Source organism: Lithobates pipiens, unplaced genomic scaffold, assembly GCF_037356315.1.
Source record: "Lithobates pipiens isolate NorthernLeopardFrog02 unplaced genomic scaffold, aLitPip1_a1.2 Scaffold_27, whole genome shotgun sequence".
NCBI classification, from domain to species: Eukaryota; Metazoa; Chordata; class Amphibia; order Anura; family Ranidae; genus Lithobates; species Lithobates pipiens.
The window spans coordinates 35857012-35883296 of NW_027507788.1; the positions used below are offsets into that span (position 1 = coordinate 35857012).

The 26285-nt window shown below is 51.4% G+C and overlaps 1 long non-coding RNA gene across 1 annotated transcript; it reads left to right on the forward strand.

Annotated features, from left to right (window-relative positions):
* Positions 1–12763: 12763 nt before the first annotated feature.
* LOC143933169 (uncharacterized) lies at positions 12764–20897 on the forward strand. The gene is made up of 2 exons (XR_013263020.1): positions 12764–12840; positions 20608–20897. It is a non-coding gene; the product is annotated as an uncharacterized LOC143933169 (long non-coding RNA).
* The last annotated feature ends 5388 nt before the right edge of the window (positions 20898–26285 follow it).

The window sequence follows — 26285 nt, forward strand, 5'->3', positions numbered from 1 at the left end:
ATGTTGGCTGGTCAAGCAAGCGGTTAAAGTAGCGCAGTGCCAAAAAGCAAAAAACTGACTGGTCATGAGAGGGGTGGGGGGTAAATCTTCCAGAAGTCAAGTGGTTATAGACGATCAGAGTGGCTGTGTACCTTCACTTCCTATATTAACGCCTGAGAGGGGAGGAAGTGAGGCTCTGTGGAGGAAAGGATCAGCAGCAGATTCATGGTGGGGTAATTTAACCCCTTCACTCCCCTTCCTCTACCGCACACTTAATCGCCATGCTGTGCCCTGCCTGTATATTAAAAGTAGCACTATAGGCAAAAACTTTTTTCATTTTGGATAGACCAAATGTATTTTTTTTTTTTATCACCATTTGTGTCCCATGGGGGAGATTTTCCTTCACTTCCTGTCCCATAGCCAAAGCAGGAAGTGAAAGGAAATCCCTGCAAATTAAGGGAATCAATTTGATCCCCTCTTTCCAGGTCACCAGAACTAGTGTCCCCATTGGAAGATTTCCCCTATTTTACTTTTCTGGGGACAACCCATAATTTGGGAGTTTCTTTCCTTTACAGGACAAATTGAAAGGGCGATACTCCCCAATGGGGGCGCAGACAGCCATAAAAGATGACAGTTTTGGATTCACTCCATCCAAAACTAAAAAAATAAAATAAAATAAAAGTTTTGCCTTTAGCTATACATTAACTCCTTCACCCCCTTACCCTGCACATCAACCCCCTATGTCCGGGATATGCAATTAGCTGACCTCCAGCTATTGCAAAACTACAAGTCCCATCATGCCTCTGGCTCTGGGTTTCATGATTGTGGCTGTCAGAGTCTTGCTAGGCCTCATGGGACTTGTAGTTCTGCAACAGCTGGAGGTCCGCTAATTGCATATCCCTGCCCTGTGTCCATCCTCCTACTGTATGTGACCTGTACATTACCCCTTACCTTCTCCCCCTCCCTCTGTGTATGATGTATATATAATAATGAGGAGCTGTACCGGAGCTGCCGGCAGTGGTGGAGGCGATCCGGTCCTCTCTGTGGCTGGGCATGGAGATGAGTGAGGGGAAGATTTCCCACATCTGTCTCCATGACACTGCAGGGCAGAAGTGACGTTTTCATAGCTCTTAAAGGGCCATTTTTAAAAATCTTTTTTTAAATGATAATTTTTTATATTTATTTTCTTTGCATTTTAGTGTAAATATGAGATCTGAGGTCTTTTTGACCCCCCATCTCATATTTAAGAGGTCCTGTCATGATTTTTTTTTCCGGGGGAGGGAGCCTCTGTCTTCTGTTCATTCATTTTCAATGCTGAGGCTGCTCAGAAAGGGGCTTGGGAATCTGTGTCCTCAGTCCCTTTCTCTACCTCAAAGGGAAGATGTCGGGTTTATTAGACTCCTGATATCTCAACAAAGCCCCCCAACAGTGCTGATAAAAAACAAAAAGATTCAATATTTCCAAAATAAATAAAATAAAAACCTGACACCACCCCCATACCAGCTCTGTCCACAGCCCCAAGCCCCTCCCCCAAAAAGCACTGTAGAAAAAAAACTAAAAAAAAAAACTAATGAAATTGTAAAAAAATAAATACATAGAAAAAAAAAAACTATTGACACCGTCCACTGCTCTACTGACACTGTCCATTTACCTCCATACACTCAGCACTCCTCTCCTGCACATACCCCCCACCTCCACACACTCCTCTCCTGCACATACCCCCCACCTCCACGCAATCCTCCCCTGCACATACCCCCCACCTCCACGCACTCCTCTCCTGCACATACCCCCCACCTCCATGCACTCCTCTCCTGCACATACCCCCCACCTCCATGCACTCCTCTCCCGCAGATACTACCCACCTCCATACACTCCTCTCCTGCACATAATACCCACCTCCATGCACTCCTCTCCCACACATACTACCCACCTCCATACACTCTGCACTCCTTTCCCGCACATACTACCCACCTCCATGCACTCCTCTCCCGCACTTACCACCCACCTCCATGCACTCCTCTCCCGCACATACCACCCACCTCCATACACTCCTCTCCCGCACATACCACCCGCCTCCATACACTCCGCACTCCTCTCCCGCACATACTACCCACCTCCATGCACTCCTCTCCCGCACATACTACCCACATCCATACACTCCTCTCCCGCACATACTACCCACATCCATACACTCCTCTCCCGCACATACTACCCACATCCATACACTCCTCTCCCGCACATACTACCCACATCCATACACTCCTCTCCCGCACATACTACCCACATCCATACACTCCTCTCCCGCACATACTACCCACCTCCATACACTCCTCTCCCGCACATACTACCCACCTTCATACACTCCGCACTCGTCTCCCGCACATACTACCCACCTCCATACACTCCGCACTCCTCTCCCGCACATACTACCCACCTCCATGCACTCCTCTCCCGCACATACTACCCACCTTCATACACTCCGCACTCCTCTCCCGCACATACTACCCAGCTCCATGCACTCCTCTCCCGCACATACTACCCACATCCATACACTCCTCTCCCGCACATACTACCCACCTCCATACACTCCTCTCCCGCACATACTACCCACCTCCATACACTCCTCTCCCGCACATACTACCCACCTTCATACACTCCGCACTCCTCTCCCGCACATACTACCCACCTCCATACACTCCTCTCCCACACATACCACCCACCTCCATACACTCCGCACTCCTCTCCCGCACATACTACCCACCTCCATACACTCCTCTCCCGCACATACTACCCACCTCCATACACTCCTCTCCCGCACATACTACCCACCTTTATACACTCCGCACTCCTCTCCCGCACATACTACCCACCTCCATACACTCCTCTCCCGCACATACCACCCACCTCCATACACTCCGCACTCCTCTCCCGCACATACTACCCACCTCCATGCACTCCTCTCCCGCACATACTACCCACCTTCATACACTCCGCACTCCTCTCCCGCACATACTACCCAGCTCCATGCACTCCTCTCCCGCACATACTACCCACATCCATACACTCCTCTCCCGCACATACTACCCACATCCATACACTCCTCTCCCGCACATACTACCCACCTCCATACACTCCTCTCCCGCACATACTACCCACCTCCATACACTCCTCTCCCGCACATACTACCCACCTTCATACACTCCGCACTCCTCTCCCGCACATACTACCCACCTCCATACACTCCTCTCCCGCACATACCACCCACCTCCATACACTCCGCACTCCTCTCCCGCACATACTACCCACCTCCATACACTCCTCTCCCGCACATACCACCCACCTCCATACACTCCGCACTCCTCTCCCGCACATACTACCCACCTTCATACACTCCGCACTCCTTTCCCACACATACTACCCACCTCCTGCACTCCTCTCCCACACTTACCACCCACCTCCATGCACTCCTCTCCCGCACATACCACCCACCTCCATGCACTCCTCTCCCGCACATACCACCCACCTCCATGCACTCCTCTCCCGCACATACCACCCACCTCCATGCACTCCTCTCCCGCACATACCACCCACCTCATACACTCCTCTCCCGCACATACTACCCACCTCCATGCACACCTCTCCCGCACATACTACCCACCTGCATACACTCCTCTCCCGCACATACTACCCACCTCCATACACTCCGCACTCCTCTCCCGCACATACTACCCACCTCCATGCACTCCTCTCCCGCACATACTACCCACCTCCATACACTCCTCTCCCGCACATACTACCCACCTCCATACACTCCGCACTCCTCTCCCGCACATACTACCCACCTCCATGCACTCCTCTCCCGCACATACTACCCACATCCATACACTCCTCTCCCGCACATACTACCCACCTCCATACACTCCTCTCCCGCACATACTACCCACCTCCATACACTCCGCACTCCTCTCCCGCACATACTACCCACCTCCATGCACACCTCTCCCGCACATACTACCCACCTCCATGCACTCCTCTCCCGCACTTACTACCCACCTCCATACTCTCCACACTCCTCTCCCGCACATACTACCCACCTCCATGCACTCCCCCCCCGCACATACTACCCACCTCCATGCACTCCTCTCCCGCACATACTACCCACCTTCATACACTCTGCACTCCTTTCCCGCACATACTACCCACCTCCATGCACTCCTCTCCCGCACATACTACCCACCTTCATACACTCTGCACTCCTTTCCCGCACATACTACCCACCTCCATGCACTCCTCTCCCGCGCTTACCACCCACCTCCATGCACTCCTCTCCCGCACATACCACCCACCTCCATACACTCCTCTCCCGCACATACTACCCACCTCCATACACTCCTCTCCCGCACATACTACCCACCTTCATACACTCCGCACTCGTCTCCCGCACATACTACCCACCTCCATACACTCCTCTCCTGCACATACCACCTACCTCCATACACTCCGCACTCCTCTCCCGCACATACTACCCACCTCCATGCACTCCTCTCCCGCACATACTACCCACCTTCATACACTCCGCACTCCTCTCCCGCACATACTACCCAGCTCCATGCACTCCTCTCCCGCACATACTACCCACATCCATACACTCCTCTCCCGCACATACTACCCACCTCCATACACTCCTCTCCCGCACATACTACCCACCTCCATACACTCCTCTCCCGCACATACTACCCACCTTCATACACTCCGCACTCCTCTCCCGCACATACTACCCACCTCCATACACTCCTCTCCCGCACATACCACCCACCTCCATACACTCCGCACTCCTCTCCCGCACATACTACCCACCTCCATACACTCCTCTCCCTCACATACTACCCACCTCCATACACTCCTCTCCCGCACATACTACCCACCTTTATACACTCCGCACTCCTCTCCCGCACATACTACCCACCTCCATACACTCCTCTCCCGCACATACCACCCACCTCCATACACTCCGCACTCCTCTCCCGCACATACTACCCACCTCCATGCACTCCTCTCCCGCACATACTACCCACCTTCATACACTCCGCACTCCTCTCCCGCACATACTACCCAGCTCCATGCACTCCTCTCCCGCACATACTACCCACATCCATACACTCCTCTCCCGCACATACTACCCACATCCATACACTCCTCTCCCGCACATACTACCCACATCCATACACTCCTCTCCCGCACATACTACCCACCTCCATACACTCCTCTCCCGCACATACTACCCACCTCCATACACTCCTCTCCCGCACATACTACCCACCTTCATACACTCCGCACTCCTCTCCCGCACATACTACCCACCTCCATACACTCCTCTCCCGCACATACCACCCACCTCCATACACTCCGCACTCCTCTCCCGCACATACTACCCACCTCCATACACTCCTCTCCCGCACATACCACCCACCTCCATACACTCCGCACTCCTCTCCCGCACATACTACCCACCTTCATACACTCCGCACTCCTTTCCCACACTTACCACCCACCTCCATGCACTCCTCTCCCGCACATACCACCCACCTCCATGCACTCCTCTCCCGCACATACCACCCACCTCCATGCACTCCTCTCCCGCACATACCACCCACCTCCATGCACTCCTCTCCCGCACATACCACCCACCTCCATGCACTCCTCTCCCGCACATACCACCCACCTCATACACTCCTCTCCCGCACATACTACCCACCTCCATGCACACCTCTCCCGCACATACTACCCACCTGCATACACTCCTCTCCCGCACATACTACCCACCTCCATACACTCCGCACTCCTCTCCCGCACATACTACCCACCTCCATGCACTCCTCTCCCGCACATACTACCCACCTCCATACACTCCTCTCCCGCACATACTACCCACCTCCATACACTCCGCACTCCTCTCCCGCACATACTACCCACCTCCATGCACTCCTCTCCCGCACATACTACCCACATCCATACACTCCTCTCCCGCACATACTACCCACCTCCATACACTCCTCTCCCGCACATACTACCCACCTCCATACACTCCGCACTCCTCTCCCGCACATACTACCCACCTCCATGCACACCTCTCCCGCACATACTACCCACCTCCATGCACTCCTCTCCCGCACTTACTACCCACCTCCATACACTCCTCTCCCGCACTTACTACCCACCTCCATACTCTCCACACTCCTCTCCCGCACATACTACCCACCTCCATGCACTCCCCCCCCCGCACATACTACCCACCTCCATGCACTCCTCTCCCGCACATACTACCCACCTTCATACACTCTGCACTCCTTTCCCGCACATACTACCCACCTCCATGCACTCCTCTCCCGCACATACTACCCACCTTCATACACTCTGCACTCCTTTCCCGCACATACTACCCACCTCCATGCACTCCTCTCCCGCGCTTACCACCCACCTCCATGCACTCCTCTCCCGCACATACCACCCACCTCCATGCACTCCTCTCCCGCGCTTACCACCCACCTCCATGCACTCCTCTCCCGCACATACCACCCACCTCCATGCACTCCTCTCCCGCACATACCACCCACCTCCATGCACTCCTCTCCCGCGCATACCACCCACCTCCATGCACTCCTCTCCCGCACATACCACCCACCTCCATGCACTCCTCTCCCGCACATACCACCCACCTCCATGCACTCCTCTCCCGCACATACTACCCACCTCCATGCACTCCTCTCCCGCACATACTACCCACCTCCATGCACTCCTCTCCCGCACATACCACCCACCTCCATGCACTCCTCTCCCGCACATACCACCCACCTCCATGCACTCCTCTCCCGCACATACCACCCACCTCCATGCACTCCTCTCCCGCACATACTACCCACCTCCATACACTCCTCTCCCGCACATACTACCCACCTCCATACACTCCGCACTCCTCTCCCGCACATACTACCCACCTCCATGCACTCCTCTCCCGCACATACTACCCACCTCCATACACTCATCTCCCGCACATACCCACCTCCATACACTCATCTCCCGCACATACTACCCACCTCCATACACTCATCTCCCGCACATACTACCCACCTCCATACACTCATCTCCCGCACATACCACCCACCTCCATACACTCATCTCCCGCACATACCACCCACCTCCATGCACTCCTCTCCCGCACATACCACCCACCTCCATGCACTCCTCTCCCGCACATACCACCCACCTCCATGCACTCCTCTCCCGCACATACCACCCACCTCCATGCACTCCTCTCCCGCACATACCACCCACCTCCATGCACTCCTCTCCCGCACATACCACCCACCTCCATGCACTCCTCTCCCGCACATACCACCCACCTCCATGCACTCCTCTCCCGCACATACCACCCACCTCCATGCACTCCTCTCCCGCACATACCACCCACCTCCATGCACTCCTCTCCCGCACATACCACCCACCTCCATGCACTCCTCTCCCGCACATACTACCCACCTCCATACACTCATCTCCCGCACATACCCACCTCCATACACTCATCTCCCGCACATACTACCCACCTCCATACACTCATCTCCCGCACATACTACCCACCTCCATACACTCATCTCCCGCACATACTACCCACCTCCATACACTCATCTCCCGCACATACTACCCACCTCCATACACTCATCTCCCGCACATACTACCCACCTCCATGCACTGCTCTCCCGCACACACTACCCACCTCCATACACTCCTCTCCCGCACACACTACCCACCTCCATGCACTCCTCTCCCGCACATACTACCCACCTCCATACACTCCGCACTCCTCTCCCGCACATACCCCCCACCTCCATGCACTCCTCTCCCGCACATACCCCCCACCTCCATGCACTCCTCTCCCGCACATACCCCCCACCTCCATGCACTCCTCTCCCGCACATACCCCCCACCTCCATGCACTCCTCTCCCGCACAAACTACCCACCTCCATGCACTCCTCTCCCGCACAAACTACCCACCTCCATGCACTCTTCTCATGCACATACTACCCACCTCCATGCACTCCTCTCCCGCATATACTACCCACCTCCATGCACTCCTCTCCCGCACATACCCCCCACCTCCATACACTCAGAACTCCTCTCCTGCACATACTACCCACCTCCATACTCTCTGCACTCCTCTCCTGCACATACCATACACTCCAGTGGTGGTTGGTGGTTTTTTGTTTGGGGGCGGCAAACAACCATCCCGCTGCGGCACCTCAAACCCACCCCCATTCCCCCCGCCCCCGTGTTCTCCTCCTCCAGCCCGCTGTGTGCTACTGACACCATCCACTGCCCCATACCCCCCATCCCTTCCCCAGAAGCACTGTGAAATATTTTAAAAAGTGTTTAACAAAATTGTAAAGAAAGTCGGATAATAAAAAAGTTAAATCTCCTTTACCCTAGTAAATTGAGGGTCACGGCTAGAGATCATACCCGATATTTTTTTTTTTAAACGTCAAAATCCGCATCAGATTGTCTGGACACTCGATAGAAGATATATGGACATATACATGAGTTTAGTGGGGGGGGGGGGGGGGGAGGGGTTATGAGGAAAAATGGTGACACTGCGGAGGAGGACAAATGTGAAGTAATACTCAGGTTTTTTTTTTTTTTTTTCCACAAAATTTTTTTATTGAGGTAAAGAAGTCATACAGAGAAATACAAACAATGGAGTAAGTATAGCATCAGAATATACATGGCACAATAAGGCATGAATGCGTAGATAAATAGTTAATAGATCAACAGCTTACTCCAGAATTTAACCAATTTCCAACCGTGGAAAGAGTCACATTAAAGATCTTAGTTACTGATATAGTTGAATCTAGAACCAACCTTAAGGGTGCATTAACTAGAAAGGAGGGAACACTAAGATATTCTGAGCTATCGAATGGGAAAACAGAACAATCAGAAATACATATTATGGGGGAAAGGAAGGGTGGAAAAGATTAAATTTAGAGGATAGGGGTGACACTGAGAAGGGTATAATCTAGTATATGAGAATTATTTAACCCAATTGTGAGGAGTAAGCGTCAGTAAGTTTGAAACGGCGCCAGTCCTGCCATATTTCTGAAAATTTTGTGACTGTGTCATTGGATATGCTAATTAATTCTTCAATGGTTTCGGTGTTATTTAATCTACGGAACCATTCCGCTATGGTTGGTACTGTAGAGGATCGCCAATGACATGGGATGCATTGTTGCGCCGTGTTAATCATAATCATATTGAGTGATTTAAAGTAGCGTGTCCTGGGGATTTTGGTGTAGTGAAGTAGGTAGGAAGCAGGGGAAAAATTATTGGTTTGGGATGTTACAGCAATTATGGTGTCATGGACAGATCTCCAGTAATTCTGAAGGGCGGAACATGACCACCAAATGTGAAGCATGGTCCCTTCCGCCTTGCCACAGCGCCAGCATAAGTTGGAATTATTATCTGAGAATTTGTGAAGCAGGGAAGGGGTTCTATACCATTTGGAGAGAATTTTGTATCCTCCTTCCTGAACCGCTACATTAAGGGATCCTTTGAGAATATAAGTACAAATGGTTTCCCACTCTGAGTCAGAAAGTTTGATAGCTAGATCTTGCTCCCATGAGGAGTAAGGCTTGCTGGAGAACGCTGAATCTCCCATGAAGAGATATGTGTACAGGATGGAGATGAGATGTCTTTGTGGTTCGTGTTGTGTACAAAGACTTTCTAGGGTGTTCAAATCTCTTGTCCAATAGTCTATATTATGTCGTCCAGTCAAGAAGTGATGTAATTGTCTATACGTCCAGTCGGAGATGTGGATAGGGGAAGCCGTGGTATTCAAATCAGCCAATGATCTGAAATTCTTTCTCCTGTCGAAGAATTGCCTAGCAGTAAGATCTGTGTGGGGCCAGGAGTTGGCCAGATAAATGGGACTCTTGCCTGGTGGAAAATCGGGATTGTTTCTCAGTGGGGTAAGAGGACTCAGCCATGGGTGCGGATATATTGTTTTCAATGCCTTGTGAATAACAGACAGTGTGGGCCCAATCAGCGGATGTTTCTTGTGCTGTATCGGTATATGGCGTGGATTTATCCAGGGCAGTGATCGAAGATTTTGTGTAGAGACAAAGTGTTCTAGTGGTACCCAATCTTTTACATTTTGGTGAACATTCCAGTCCACAATCCTGGCAAGATGTGTGGCCCAATAGTATCGACGTAGGTCAGGAAGGGCAATTCCACCTTTGATTTTTGGAAGGGTAAGGCGTGTAAAACTTATTCTTGGCCTTTTATTTTGCCATATAAAAGCGGAACATATTTGACGGAAAGAATGGAAAAAGGACGAGGGAATATTGATCGGTATCGTTTGTAATAAGTAAAGGAAGCGTGGAAGAATAGTCATTTTAAGGAGTGCAGCTCTACCGAACCAGGACACTTGTAGAGCTCTCCAGTTCTTAAGGTCTGATTTGGTTTTTTGCAAAGTTGGGAGAAAGTTTTCCTTTAAGAGGTTGGAGAGGGACGTCGGTATTTTAATTCCCAAATAAGTGATTGAGTGATCAGCCCAATTAAAGGGGAAATTTGCTTTACATTGCGTTACCATCTCTGCGGGGAGAGTTACATTCAGGGCAATGGATTTGGAGTAATTTATTTTAAGATTGGAGATGGATTGGAACATCTCCAAGTCGGAAAGAAGATTGGGGATGGAGATATGCGGGTTGGTTAAGAAAAGAAGAATGTCATCCGCAAAAGCTGCTAATTTATAAATGCGGGTATTGATTGAAACGCCATTAATATCTGGATTCAATTTTAGTTTATTGAGAAGAGGTTCGAGAGTGAGGACAAAAAGTAAAGGTGAGAGGGGACAACCCTGTCTCGTACCATTGTGGAGCCGGAAGGCGTTTGACAGGTGGCCATTGACCCGCACTCTGGCGGTCGGTTGGGAGTACAGAGCCCGAATATATGAGATAAATAAGTCCGGCAATCCTATTGCTTTGAGGGTCGAGTCCATGTAATCCCAGGCCACCCTGTCAAACGCCTTCTCGGCGTCCAGGGAAAGAAAGAATCCTTGTTTTTTGGTTGAGGTCAACCAATGGTGGATGTTAAGCGCTTTAATAGTGTTATCCCTACCTTCCCGTCCTGGGATAAATCCCACTTGATCTAAAGAGATCAAAGACGGGAGAAGCGGCAACAAGCGATTCGCTAGAATTTTAGCATAAATCTTGACATCCACATTAATGAGTGAAATGGGGCGGTAATTCGTGACCAGGGAAGGATCTTTGTCCTCTTTCGGTATTACTGTAATGTGTGCTTCAAGCATATGAGGGGGGGCATGGGAAGTAGAGGCGAAGGATTTATATGCTAGGAGAAAGCGGGGTCTAAGTATGTCTGTAAATGTTTTGTAATATGTCAAAGGAAGACCGTCTGGGCCAGGTGCCTTCCCTACTTTCATCTCTTTGATTGCTTTATCGAATTCTTCTTCGGATAAGGGAGTATTCAGCTTTTGGGCATTTTCCTGAGAAATACGCTTAGGGCCAAATTTGGAGAGAAATTCGTTAATCTTATGCTGTCTCACTCAGGTTTTTAATATTAACCACTTCAATACCGAGCAACTTATACAACTTCCTGCCCAGACCTATTTTCAGCTTTCAGCGCTGTCACATTGTGAATGACAATTGCGCGGTCATGCTACACTGTACACAAACCACATTGTTATCATTTTGTTCCCACAAATAGAGCTTTATTTTGGTGTTAATTGATCACCTCTGCGGGTTTTATTTTCTGCTAAACAAAAAAAAACAAAAAAAAAAAAAAAAAAAAGCCTGAAAACTTTGAAAGAAAAAACTTTGGAAATAAGTATGTTTTCTCCTTCACTGGTGGGCACTGATGGGGCTGCACTAACGAGCACTAATAAGGTGGCACTGATGATGGGCACTAATATGTGGCACTGATATGCAGCACTGATGGGTTTACATAGGTGGCACTGACAAGCGGCACAAATGGGGCTGCACTGACAAGCACTGATAAGGTGGCACCGATGATGGGCACTAATATGTGGCACTGATAGGTGACACTGATGGGTATACATAGGTGTCACTGAAAGAGGGCACAGATGGGGCTGCACTGATGATGGTCACTAATATGCGGCACTGATGAGTTTACATAGGTGGCACTGAAAGGGGGCATGGATGGGCACTGATAGGCGGCACAGATGGGGCAGCACTGACAAGCTCTGATAAGGTGGCACTGATGGGTATACATAGGTGGCACTGATGGGGCTGCCCTGTCAAACACTGATAAGGTGCCAAACAATAATGGCTGCCAATAAGTGATGCCCATTGTGGGAACTGATTGGCATCCCTGGTGGTCTAAGGTGGTCTACCTGGTGGTGACAATCCCTGGTGGTCCAGTGTGGGCTTTCTTGGTGGGGCTGCACTGATAATCAATCAGCACAGACCCCCCTGCACTTCCAGACACTGTGAGTCGTCGTTTCCTTCCTCCTTGCAGTTATGTGAGAAAGGCATAGAGGAGGGGAAGAACGGGCAGCCTTCCCTCACTACACAACGGTGCTCTATTGCCCCCTGCAGGCTGGAGGGAGGATAAAGCTCAATCCTCTCTGCAGCTATCTGTCTCCGTACAGCGGAGAGATCAGCCAGAGCGTGCGTCACGCAGCGGCATCTGATTGGCTGGAGGGGGTGGGCGGTTAGGGCTCGCAGGCTGACCGGCGCCATTTTGTAGGTGGTTCCAGGAGGAGGCACAGCGCACTCCGGTGGTAAAATCAGAGACTACACCCCCAGCTTCTTCATCGCACCTCTATCGGAGAACTAGTAAGTGTGATTAGGACTGATGTCACCTGACCAGGGGGCGGGTCCAGTGTCGGGATGTGTGGGCGGGACCGGCTTGTGTAATGATCTGTGTGTGTTTCCTCTCCTCCTTTCTGCTCTGAGGGAACAGAAATTACCGTCCACACTGAGGAGCAGAGCTGTCCTCAGAGATCCCAGGGGCCCCGATACACTGCAGGACAGGGGCCCCCCACACCCTACATGACAGGGGCCCTGATACCCTGCATGACAGGGCCCCCCCCTCCCCCATACACTACATGACAGAGGCCCCCCATCCCCTGATACACATGACAGGGGCCCCCCACACACTACATGACAGGGCCCCCCTCCCCCATACACTGCAGGACAGGGCCCCCTCCCCCATACACTACATGACAGGGGCCCCGATACACTACATGACAGGGGCCCCCCACACACTACATGACAGGGGCCCCGCTACACTGCATGACAGGCCCCCCCCACACACTACATGACAGGGCCCCCCCTCCCCCATACACTACATGACAGGGGCCCCCCATCCCCTGATACACATGACAGGGGCCCCCCACACACTACATGACAGGGCCCCCCTCTCCCATACACTGCAGGACAGGGCCCCCCTCCGCCATACACTACATGACAGGGGCCCCGATACACTACATGACAGGGGCCCCCCCATCCCCTAATACACTACATGACAGGGGCCCTCCACACCCTACATGACAGGGGCACCCGACACCCTGCAGGACAGGGGCCCCGATATATACTACATGACAGTGGCCCCCCACACCCTGCATGACAGTGGCCCCCCACACCCTGCATGACAGGGGCCCCAATATACTACATGACAGGGCCCCCGATACACTACATGACAGGGGCACCCCACACCCTACATGACGGCCCCCCGATACACTGCACGACAGGGGCACCCAACACCCTGCAGGACAGGGGCCCCAATATGCTACATGACAGGGGCCTGACACCCTGCAGGACAGGGACCCCCCCACACACTGCACGACAGGGGGCTCCCGATACACTGCATGACAGGGGGCCCCCACACCCTGCATGACAGGGGCAATCCATACCCTGCAGGACGGGGTCCCCAATATACTACATGACAGGGGCCCCCACACCCTGCATGACAGGGACCCCCACACCCTGCACGACAGGGGCCCCCCACACCCTGCATGACAGCGACCCCCCCCACACCCTACATGAGAGGGGCCCCCACCCTACATGACACCCTGCAGGACAGGGGCCACCCACACCCTACATGACAGGGGTAACCCACACCCTGCATGACAGGGACCCTGATATACTACATGACAGGGGCCCCCCACACCCTACATGACAGGGGCCCCCCACACTCTACATGACAGGGGCCCTGATACACTGCATGACGGGCCCCAACACCCTGCAGGACAGGGGCCCCCGATACACTACATGGCAGGGACACCCTACATGACAGGGGCCCCCACCCTACATGACACCCTGTAGGACAGGGGCCCCCCCCCCTGATACCCTGCATGACAGGGGCCCTGATATCCTGCATGACGGGCCCCAACACCCTGCAGGACAGGGGGCCCTCCCACACCCTGCAGGACAGGGGGCCCTCCCACACCCTGCAGGATAGGGGGCCCCCCCACACCCTGCAGGACAGGGGGCCCCCACACCCTACATGACAGGGGCCCCGACACCCTGCAGGAGAGGGGCCCCCCAATACCCTGCATGACAAGGGCCCCCACACCCTGCATGACAGGGGCCCCGACACCCTGCATGACAGGGGCCCCAATACCCTGCATGACACGGACTTTGATACACTGCATGACGCGCCCCAACACCCAGCAGGACAGGGGCCCCTGATACACTACATGACAGGAGCCCCGACACCCTGCATGACAGGGGTCCCAACACCTTGCATGACAGGGCCCCCCCCCGATACCCTGCAGGACAGGGGCCCCGACACCGTGCAGGACAGGGGCCCCGACACCCTGCATGACAGGGGCCCCAATACACTGCATGCCAGGGGCCCCCCACACCCTATATGACAGGGGCCCCGACACCATGCATGACAGGGGGCCCCCCGACACCCTGCAGGACAGGGACCCCCACACCCTGCACGACAGGGGTTCCCAACTTCTTATATGACAGTGGCTCCTTCCCCCCCACCTGACAGATACACTACATGACAGGGACCCCCCACACCCTACATGACAGGGGCCCCCAACCTACATGACACCCTTAAGGACAGGGGCCCCCACACCCTGCATGACAGGGGCCCCCCACACCCTGCATGACAGGGGCCCTGATACACTGCATGACGGGCCCCAACACCCTGCAGGACAGGGGCCCCCCCACACCCTACATGACCGGGGTCCCGACAATACATGACAGGGGCCCCCCACACCCTGCACGACAGGGGTTTCCAACTTCATATGACAGTGGCTCCTTCCCCCTACCTGACCAGCCCCCCTCCCAGCACAAATCCCCCCCATCCCTCCTACAACACTAAAGGGACACACTATTATTTTGGTGGGGGCGGGGGGGTTGTCGGCAGTAAAGCTGCGCTTTACCGTCATTTTAGTGGCACTTTCAACTCACACTAGCGGCCAGAAAAGGGTTAAAGGCGCCACTGCCAAAACGCTTTGCAGGTGCATCGGCAGCGCTGGCCTGCATGACAGGGGCCCTGATACACTGCATGACGGGCCCCAACACCCTACATGACAGGGGCCCCGACACAATGCATGACAGGGGCCCCCGACACCCTACATGACATGGGCCCCCGACACCCTGCAGGAGAGGGGTCCCCCAATACCCTGCATGACAGGGGCCCCCACACCATGCATGATAGGGGCCCCGACACCCTGCATGACAGGGCCCCCCCTCCCACACCCTGCATGACAGGGGCTTGGATACACTGCATTACGGGCCCCAACACCCAGCAGGACAGGGGCCCCTGATACACTACATGACAGGGGCCCCAACACCCTGCATGACAGGCCCCCCGATACCCTGCAGGACAGGGGCCCCGACACCGTGCAGGACAGGGGCCCCGACACCCTGCACGACAGGGGCCCCAATACACTGCATGACAGGGCCCCCCACACGCTATTATTTTGGTGGGGGCGGGGGGGTTGTCGGCAGTAAAGATGCGCTTTACCGTCATTTTAGTGGCACATTCAACCCACACTAGCGGCCAGAAAAGGGTTAAAGGTGCCACTGCCGAAACGCTTTGCGGGATTTCAATGTTAGGTGCGTTTTAGGAGCGATGTATTCACCGCTCCCAAAACGCCCCAAAGATGCGGCTTGCAGGACTTTCTTTCCAGTCCCACCAGTGCACCGCCCCGGTGTGAAAGCACTCGGGGCTCTCATACTGGGGGGGGGGGGGGGGTTCAGGCGATTTATAGGTGCTATTTTTTAACCCTTTAGCCCCTGAAAAACGCCTCCAGTGTGAAAGTAGCCTCAGATTTTCCATCTCCCTCTTTACTTTGGAGTCTTATGTTTATAAATCACTATTAATATTCTGCTGTCTTCAGAGCAATCGCTGCACATTGACAGATGAATGCCTCCGTATTTTATAGATTCATTTGCGGTATTTGCCCCTTCTTTTTCAAATATTTATTGTACTGTTATCAGCACCTAAAGTGGCATGGATTGTATTATTATATGAATTCTCACGTTTTCAATATTTATTTGCTCAATGTCACATTATTTAAATCGCCATTATTTACATCCTTGCACATCAATGTCATGTTAGCTTTGTTGCATAAACTAATTTGGCAATCACTACAGCAGCGCAGCCCCGCCATTCCATATATATACCAATCACATTAGATACCGATAAGCTATCAGGTGCCTGCAGCAACGGGTCACTTTTCAACATTACATCTAATTCAAAGATGGAGTATCCACTACACAGTTATTATGCCTCCCCAACTCACATCCCACCCCAATCCCCCCTCCTAACAGAAATCTACTCCCCCAATTCCCAATCGTCCCCCAAATCTACAACCCTATCCAAGTTACCCTTTTCCTAGCACAAATCTTCCTCCCTACCCAAATCTCCCGCAGAAATCTACTCCCCCAATTCCCTATCCTAGCACAAATCCTTCCGCCAATCCCTCCTCCTAGAACAAATCCCCCAAATCGCTTTTTCTAGCACAAATCCATCCAATCCCTCTTCCTTGCAAAAATCCTTGCAATCCCCCCTTGTAGCAACAATCCTCCCCAATCCATTCTCCCAGCACAAATCCTCCCTCAACCCCGCCTCCTAACACAAATCCTCCCTCAACCCCGCCTCCTAACACAAATCCTCCCTCAACCCCGCCCCGCCTCCTAACACAAATCCTCCCGACCCCGCCTCCTAACACAAATCCCCCCAGCAAAAAAAAAAAATCCCCTAAATCACTACTTCAAGAGCAAATCCCCCCCCATTCCTCCTTGTATAACAAATCCCCCCACAAATCCACAACCCCCTCCAAATTACCCTTTTCCTAGCACAAATTCTTCCTCCCTACCCAAATCTCCCAAAGCACAAATTCCCCCCTCTTAGCAGAAATTCCCACACCCTTAGAGAAAGCATTCCCCGTCACGGCTCAAATCCCCCAAAACTGCCCTAGCTCATATTCCGACCCAATCCTCCTTCTAGCAAATACACCCCCTTATCCTGATTACACTTCTCAGCACAGATAAATGCCCATCCCCCTTTTCCACAAACATCCAAAGTACAAACTATTACCCCCCCCCTTCATTGTGTACAATTTCCCTGTGACCTTCCCCTCCTCATCCTCTCCTGTCACTATAGCGCCCCTCCAGCACATTAGACAGGATCGCTCTTAGATGACATTGGAGTGTACACACACACAGTGTGATTACTGCCCCCTATCCACATTTCCTGCTTCCAGTGTTCTGTCGAGAAGTGCCCCCCATCGAATAGTGCCCGTGCATGCGCAGAACGGAGCGGCACTTCAGCTGATATGCCGATCAGCTGGAGTGATGTGACCAGGGCGCAAGCGCACATCATAGGAGGCATCCCTTGATGGGAGATACCATTTCAGGGCCACAATTGAAGCCTATACAAACAGTGGGGGGGGGGGACGACCGTAGTTCTCACATTGTGCCTCACTGTTGCGGGGCGGCTTTACAGTGTGCTGATGGTCCGGTTTTGCTGTGTTGCAGGGCGGTTTTGCCTGTGTGAAACGGCGGGTTGCAACACAGATAAAAAACAAAACCATATAATATGAGGTCAAATCTTAGGAGTTTCAATTTCTATGCAATCAGGCAGGCCCTTCCACTACATGGTTTTGGTAAATCTGAAGGAAAAAAAAATCAGCAGAAAATCTGATAGTGTGTATGGGGCATTAGACTGACAACATGGCTTCTCCATGGATATAGTACATTGAGTTAAGCATTGTCACTCTAGGACAGGATATGTTATAGGGTCACCAGGTGAAAATAAAGGGGGCAAAAATGCCTGAGAAAAAAAGCCGTATGCTGAAAGGCATTAGGCATTGGGCTAGACCACAAACAGCAATCATGTTAAGGACTTTGGGTGAGCCTTTGTAAAATGATCTGTTTTGGGTCCCTCAGAAGAGGACTAGCTTCCCTCTGGGTCAAGCAAGGGCCAGGTCACCCGAAATGTAAAGAACATGTGTAGCAATGAGATTTTCCCCAGGTTGACTATACGGTAGCACTACAGTATTGCAATCAAGTGCAAGCATTCACAAGCAGGGTTTTCCTTAGATTAGCTATTCTCAACCTTTTTATCCCAGAACAAATCTTGAGATAGAAAATCTCAGAGAACCCCTGGTAAGATTAGTCCATTAGGGGTCATTGGGAAAATGCCCCCTTACATTGGTGGTGTTTGAAGGCTGCCCTTACAGCAGCCTTGCAGTCATACCACTGGCTCTACCAGGTGGTGTGCAACCTGGAGATATGCAGGCACCATCAGATAGGAGCTTAGCCACAGCTCAAGGAACCCCTAGCCAACCCTGGTTGAGAATGGCTGCTCTAGAGGTTACTTGGGCTTTCTTGAGCTGTGGCTAATTGACCTCCCATTTGATTGTGCTTGGATAGTTCCAGAGTCAGTGCCAGCAAAGTTATCTCCAGGACACAAATGATCTTTCCTGGTGCCCCCATTTCAGCATACCTGTGACAAGCTCCGCCTTGGCTCCTCCCTCAGGACCAGCGAATATTATAAAAGAAAAGGATTAGTGCACTCCCAGCATTCTCCTTTTTCCCCCTCATACCGCATGGTCAGTGAATGGTGGTCGAATGTTCCTTACCTCTGCAGTTGGCATCTTCCAGCTGGGTTCAAGCCTTTCCCAGGTGCAGTCCTTATTCGTGGGCAGATAAATGCACTGATAAGATAGGCAGTCCCTTCTGTGGGTCTTTTGGGACAGCAGTTGTCTCGTAACTAAGAGCTCCTATTTGCATTTCTATACTGCGATTTGCTCAAGTCTGCAGCAGAGAAAGAAGCTATATCTATTTCCCTTCTCCTTCCATTTCTCCCTCCTGTCATCCATTCTCTCTCACTTTCCTTTCTTTGCGTTCCTCTCTCTTTTTTTGCTTTCTTCCTTCCCTTCCTTGTGATATTGTACCTTCATTCCTGGCTACTATATTGGGCGCCCCCCCCCCCTTACACTGGCTTTTCTGAGTCCCTCAGCGTCTTCCTGCCCGCTCTGCGCATTGCGCGGACGTCAGCAGCCATCTCGGCGACTGGGGTGGGCCACATAGGTCATAGTGCCTCTCATGAACGGTCTGGCCAGAGGTCGTGGTGGCCATCTTGAATAGGTATAAAGAATGATGGGGTCCAAGGCACCAAAAGTAATTGGCCTCCATCCCAAAATTTAGACAAAGAAGGGAAAGCGGTCAGCGGGACTTTAAATGAGGCCAATCACTATATAAAGTAAACGTGGGACATGAAACACAGTGTTGCTTTTGTGTGTACCGACAAAAAAGGGGAGTTTTGGAACGAGAGATGTATATCAAAAAGCAGTTTTAGCAAAGAACATTTTATTATACTGGGTGAGATCATGTATAACATACTGAATAACACAAAAATGCATGCAAAAAATCGCATACACGCTGCGCATGCTGAAAACCACATATAAATATTGACGCCATGGTACTTGGCATATCATAAAGTAAAAACAAGTCCTGCACAACATGGGCCACTGGAAGGGCAGAATGATGTTGGAAAGTCTAGAGTAAAACAAAATAAGAGACATAAAATCATCTGTATGGACATCATGCATCTATGTAAGCCCGACGCATTTCGTTGGGTTATACCAACTCTTCAGGGGTTACAGGTAAATCCTTGTATCTTCGGACACGAGGCCCGGGTACCATCCAATTTGGGTAAAAAAAAAAATCCCTTATCTTGCTGTACAAGTTTTCTTCCCCCTCTCCCTTATACATTCCAGCTGCCTATCTACGCGGTCCCGGTTTGTGTCTTTGGGGGACCCTTAAACACATCTTTCATCGCTCCACACAGTGTATTGGGCTAGGAGAGAGGGGAGAAGGTGTCGTCTTCGTCCCTAACTCTGCCCTTCTGTGCGTTCTGCCTCTCTGTCTTTGCTACTTGTACAACCAAATTGGTTTGAAAGTTCACATTAATTGGTCATGCTATGACCTTATTTGGAACACACTTCTATGCATGTGAGTATGATTAGGTACATAATCCCCTTTTCCCCCCCTTTTTTTTTTTTTTTCCTCTCTCCTACGCCAACAAGGTCTATATACATGTACACGTGTTCTTATTTATCATTGTAGATCAAAACTTTGAATAACATAGACCTGCATAAATGATGGATGCCTGAGGAAGGAGAAAACTCCGTAACACGTAGGACATATCATATGCAGATTATTGATTCAGTTGGTTGTGCATATGTGATTATGTTATAGATATGTCACACCTGTATATACATTGAAAAGAATTGTTTTCATTTTTGAACAAGTTTGGATGTAACTAGGTTGCATACCTGAAAATACATTTGTGTATCTTTTTTATTATGTGTATACTTTTTGATAAATTGTTATAATAAAGTGATTGTATGATTTTATATGTACGTTGTAAGTCTCACAGTCTATGCCTGAAAAGTCCTGCCATTTTGAGGTGATTTGCTTTTTGGTAGAACCTCTACGTTTTTGGGATGTTGGCTTTAAAAGAAAGTGAAGTACCTATGACACCTCCAGTTTTTTGATTTTTATTGATGTTGGAAAGTCTAGAGTAAAACAAAATAAGAGACATAAAATCATCTGTATGGACATCATGCATCTATGTAAGCCCGCCGCGTTTCGTTGGGGTATGCCAACTCTTCAGGGGTTACAGGTAAAACCTTGTTTGTTTGGACACGAGGCCCGGGTACCATCCAATTCGGCCTGGAAAAGAGACTTTGAATGGATCCGGTTGCACGGCTTGCCCCAGTGTAGGATATTCCAGTGGAGCTCAGCACAGCACATCTTTACTCGTGACCAACACCTAAGACACTGGCGGAAAAACTGAGGTACTCTCAGTAAGTGGAGGGGTTATATGGGGGATTGAACTTCCTGTCTAGGGTGTGCCAGTGTCCAATCACCTAGTGACACCCTATATAACCCATCAGTGATTACTGAGACTCTGTGTCCCGTGATGTACGAGAAAGAAAATTACATTTTTCTTTTCTTTCTTCATTTTCAAATACAAATGAGAGCTGCAAAATACTCACCATGCCTCTCAGCAAATAGCTTGGGGTGTCTACTTTCCAAAACGGGGTCATTTGGGGGGGGGGGATGGTGCCATCTTGGCATTTTATGGCCTTCAAAACTGTGATATGTAGTGAGGAGTGAAATCAAAAATGTATGCCCTTAGAAATCCTGAAGGTGGTGATTGGTTTTTGGGGCCCCATACGCGGCTAGGCTCCCAAAAAGTCCCACATGTGTGGTATCCCCGCACTCAGGAGAAGCAGCAGAATTTATTTCGGGGTGTAATTCCACATAACCCCATTCATATGTGAGCAATATATCATTTAGTGACAACTTTGTGCAACAAAAAAAAGTTTGTCATCTTTCCACGTGTGGCAAAATATAAAATATTATATCAAAATTCCACACCCTTAGATGGGTCACTATTGATCCCCCGGACACCAATGTTGGCTCACTATTCTTTCCATTGACACCACTGATGGGTCAACATCCCTTTCACTTACACCAATTTTTGATCACTATTCTTTCCACTGACACAAACAATAGGATCCTCCCACTGGAACCAATGATGGGTCACAATTCCTTCCACTGACTCCAATAATAGGTCACTATTGCTCCCTCTAAAACCAATGATGGCCCACTATTCTTTCTACTGACAATTTGTTTTTCTTATTTTATATTTTTTTGTGTATTTTTTACTTTTAATTTTTTACACTTTTATTTGTAACTGTAACGGTTTGGGTCTCTCAAAATGTGATGGAGATCCTGTGAAAGTGTCTAGTCTGTGCAGTGCTGTTCTCTACGGTAAAACTCCACTAATGTATGGTAGTGCTCAAAACATTCATCAATGCAAAGAGCGGGATTGTCAGGACAGGAGGGACAATAATAACGGGTGTCACACCTATATTCACATGCACATACTACCCACCTCCATACACTCCTCTCCCACACATACTACCCACCTCCATACACTCCTCTCCCGCACATACTACCCACCTCCATGCACTCCTCTCCCACACATACTACCCACCTCCATACACTCCTCTCCCGCACATACTACCCACCTCCATGCACTCCTCTCCCACACATACTACCCACCTCCATGCACTCCTCTCCCGCACATAATACCCACCTCCACGCACTCCTCTCCCACACATACTACCCACCTCCATGCACTCCTCTCCCACATATACTACCCACCTCCATGCACTCCTCTCCTGCACGTACTACCCACCTCCATGCACTCCTCTCCCACACATACTACCCACCTCCATGCACTCCTCTCCCGCACATAATACCCACCTCCACGCACTCCTCTCCCGCACATAATACCCACCTCCACGCACTCCTCTCCCACACATACTACCCACCTCCATGCACTCCTCTCCCGCACGTACTACCCACCTCCATGCACTCCTCTCCTGCACATACTACCCACCTCCACGCACTCCTCTCCTGCACATACTACCCACCTCCACGCACTCCTCTCCCGCACATACTACCCACCTCCATGCACTCCTCTCCCGCACATACTACCCACCTCCATGCACTCCTCTCCCGCACTTACTACCCACCTCCATACACTCCGCACATACTATCCACCTCCATACACTCCTCTCCCGCACTTACTACCCACCTGCATGCACTCCTCTCCCGCACATAATACCCACCTCCATACACTCCGCACCCCTCTCCGGCACTTACTACCCACCTCCCCGCACTCCTCTCCCGCACATACTACCCACCTCCACGCACTCCTCTCCCGCACATACTAACCACCTCCATGCACTCCTCTCCCGCGCATACTACCCACCTCCATACACTCCGCACTCCTCTCCCGCGCATACTACCCACCTCCATACACTCCTCACCCGCACATACTACCCACCTCCATACACTCTGCACTCCTCTCCCGCACATACTACCCACCTCCATGCACTCCTCTCCCGCACATACTACCCACCTCCATGCACTCCTCTCCCGCACATACTACCCACCTCCACGCACTCCTCTCCCGCACATACTACCCACCTCCACGCACTCCTCTCCCGCACATACTACCCACCTCCACGCACTCCTCTCCCGCACATACTACCCACCTCCACGCACTCCTCTCCCGCACATACTTCCCACCTCCACGCACTCCTCTCCCGCACATACTTCCCACCTCCACGCACTCTCCCGCACATACTACCCACCTCAATACACTCCGCACTCCTCTCCCGCACATATTACCCACCTCCATGCACTCCTCTCCCACACATACTACCCACCTCCATGCACTCCTCTCCCGCACATACTACCCACCTCCATGCATTCCTCTCCCGCACATACTACCCACCTCCATGCACTCCTCTCCCGCACATACTACCCACCTCTATACACTCCTCTCCCGCACATACTACCCACCTCCATACACTCTGCACTCCTCTCCCGCACATACTACCCACCTCCATGCACTCCTCTCCCAAACATACTACCCACCTCCATGTACTCCTCTCCCGCACATACTACCCACCTCCATACACTCCGCACATACTATCCACCTCCATACACTCCGCACTCCTCTCCCGCACATACTACCCACCTCCATGCACTCCTCTCTCGCAAATACTACCCACCTCCATGCACTTCTCTCCCGCACATACTACCCACCTCCATACACTCCTCTCCCGCAAATACTACCCACCTCCATGCACTCCTCTCCCGCACATACTACCCACCTCCATGCACTCTGCACTCCTCTCCTGCACATACTACCCACCTCCATACTCTTTGCACTCCTCTCCTGCACATACCATCCACCACCATACACTCCAGTGACGGTTGGTGGTTTTTTGTTTGGGGGGCGGCAAACAACCATCCCGCCGCGGCACCTCAAACCCACCCCCATTCCCCCCACCCCCGTGTTCTCCTCCTCCAGCCCGCTGTGTGCTACTGACACCATCCACTGCCCCATACCCCCCATCCCTTCCCCAGAAGCACTGTGAAATATTTTAAAAAGTGTTTAACAAAATTGTAAAGAAAATTGGATAATAAAAAAGTTAAATCTCCTTTACCCTAGTAAATTGAGGGTCACGGCTAGAGATCATACCCGATATTTTTTTTAAACGTGAAAAGACGCATCAGATTGTCTGGACACTCGATAGAAGATATATGGACATATACATGAGTTTAGTGGGGGGGGGGGGGGGAGGGGTTATGAGGAAAAATGGTGACACTGCGGAGGAGGACAAATGTGAAGTAATACTCAGGTTTTTAATATTAACCACTTCAATACCGAGCAACTTATACAACTTCCTGCCCAGACCTATTTTCAGCTTTCAGCGCTGTCACATTGTGAATGACAATTGCGCGGTCATGCTACACTGTACACAAACCACATTGTTATCATTTTATTACCACAAATAGAGCTTTATTTTGGTGTTAATTGATCACCTCTGCGGGTTTTATTTTCTGCTAAACAAAAACAAAAACAAAAAAAACGAAAACTTTGAAAGAAAATACTTAGGAAATAAGTATGTTTTCTCCATCACTGGTGGGCACTGATGGGGCTGCACTAACGGGCACTAATAAGGTAGCACTGATGATGGGCACTAATATGTGGCACTGATATGCAGCACTGATGGGTTTACATAGGTGGCACTGACAGACGGCACAGATAGAGCTGCACTGACAAGCACTGATAAGGTGGCACCGATGATGGGCACTAATATGTGGCACTGATGGGTATACATAGGTGTCACTGAAAGAGGGCACAGATGGGGCTGCACTGATGGTGGTCACTAATATGCGGCACTGATGGGTTTACATAGGTGGCACTGATGGGGCTGCCCTGTCAAACATTGATAAGGTGCCAAACAATAAGGGCTGCCCATCAGTGATGCCCATTGTGGGCACTGATTGGCATCCCTGGTGGTCTAGGGTGGTATATCTGGTGGTGACAATCCCTGGTGGTCCAGTGTGGGCTTTCTTGGTGGGGCTGCACTGATAATCAATCAGCACAGACCCCCCTGCACTTCCAGACACTGTGAATCATCTTTTCCTTCCTCCTTGCAGTTATGTGAGAAAGGCATAGAGGAGGGGAAGAACGGGCAGCCTTCCCTCACTACACAACGGCGCTCTATTGCCCCCTGCAGGCTGGAGGGAGGATAAAGCTCAATCCTCTCTGCAGCTATCTGTCTCCGTACAGCGGAGATATCAGCCAGAGCGTGCGTCACGCAGCGGCATCTGATTGGCTGGAGGGAGCGGGCGGTTAGCGCTCGCAGGCCGACCGGCGCCATTTTGTAGGTGGTTCCAGGAGGAGGGAGTGAGACCCGACACAGCGCACTCTGGTGGTAAAATCAGAGACTACACCCCCAGCTTCTTCATCGCACCTCTATCGGAGAACTAGTAAGTGTGATTAGGACTGATGTCACCTGACCAGGGGGCGGGTCCAGTGTCGGGCTGTGTGGGCGGGACCGGCTTGTGTAATGATCTGTGTGTGTTTCCTCTCCTCCTTCTGCTCTGAGGGAACAGAAATCACCGTCCACACTGAGGAGCAGAGCTGTCCTCAGAGATCCCAGGGGCCCCGATACACTGCAGGACAGGGGCCCCCCACACACTACATGACGGGGCCCCGATACACTACATGACAGGGCCCCCTCCGGATACACTACATGACAGGGCCCCACCATAAACTGCAGTACAGGTGCCACCCCCGATACACTGAAGGACAGGGGCCCCGACACCCTGCAGGACGGGGGCCCCAATACACTGCATGATAG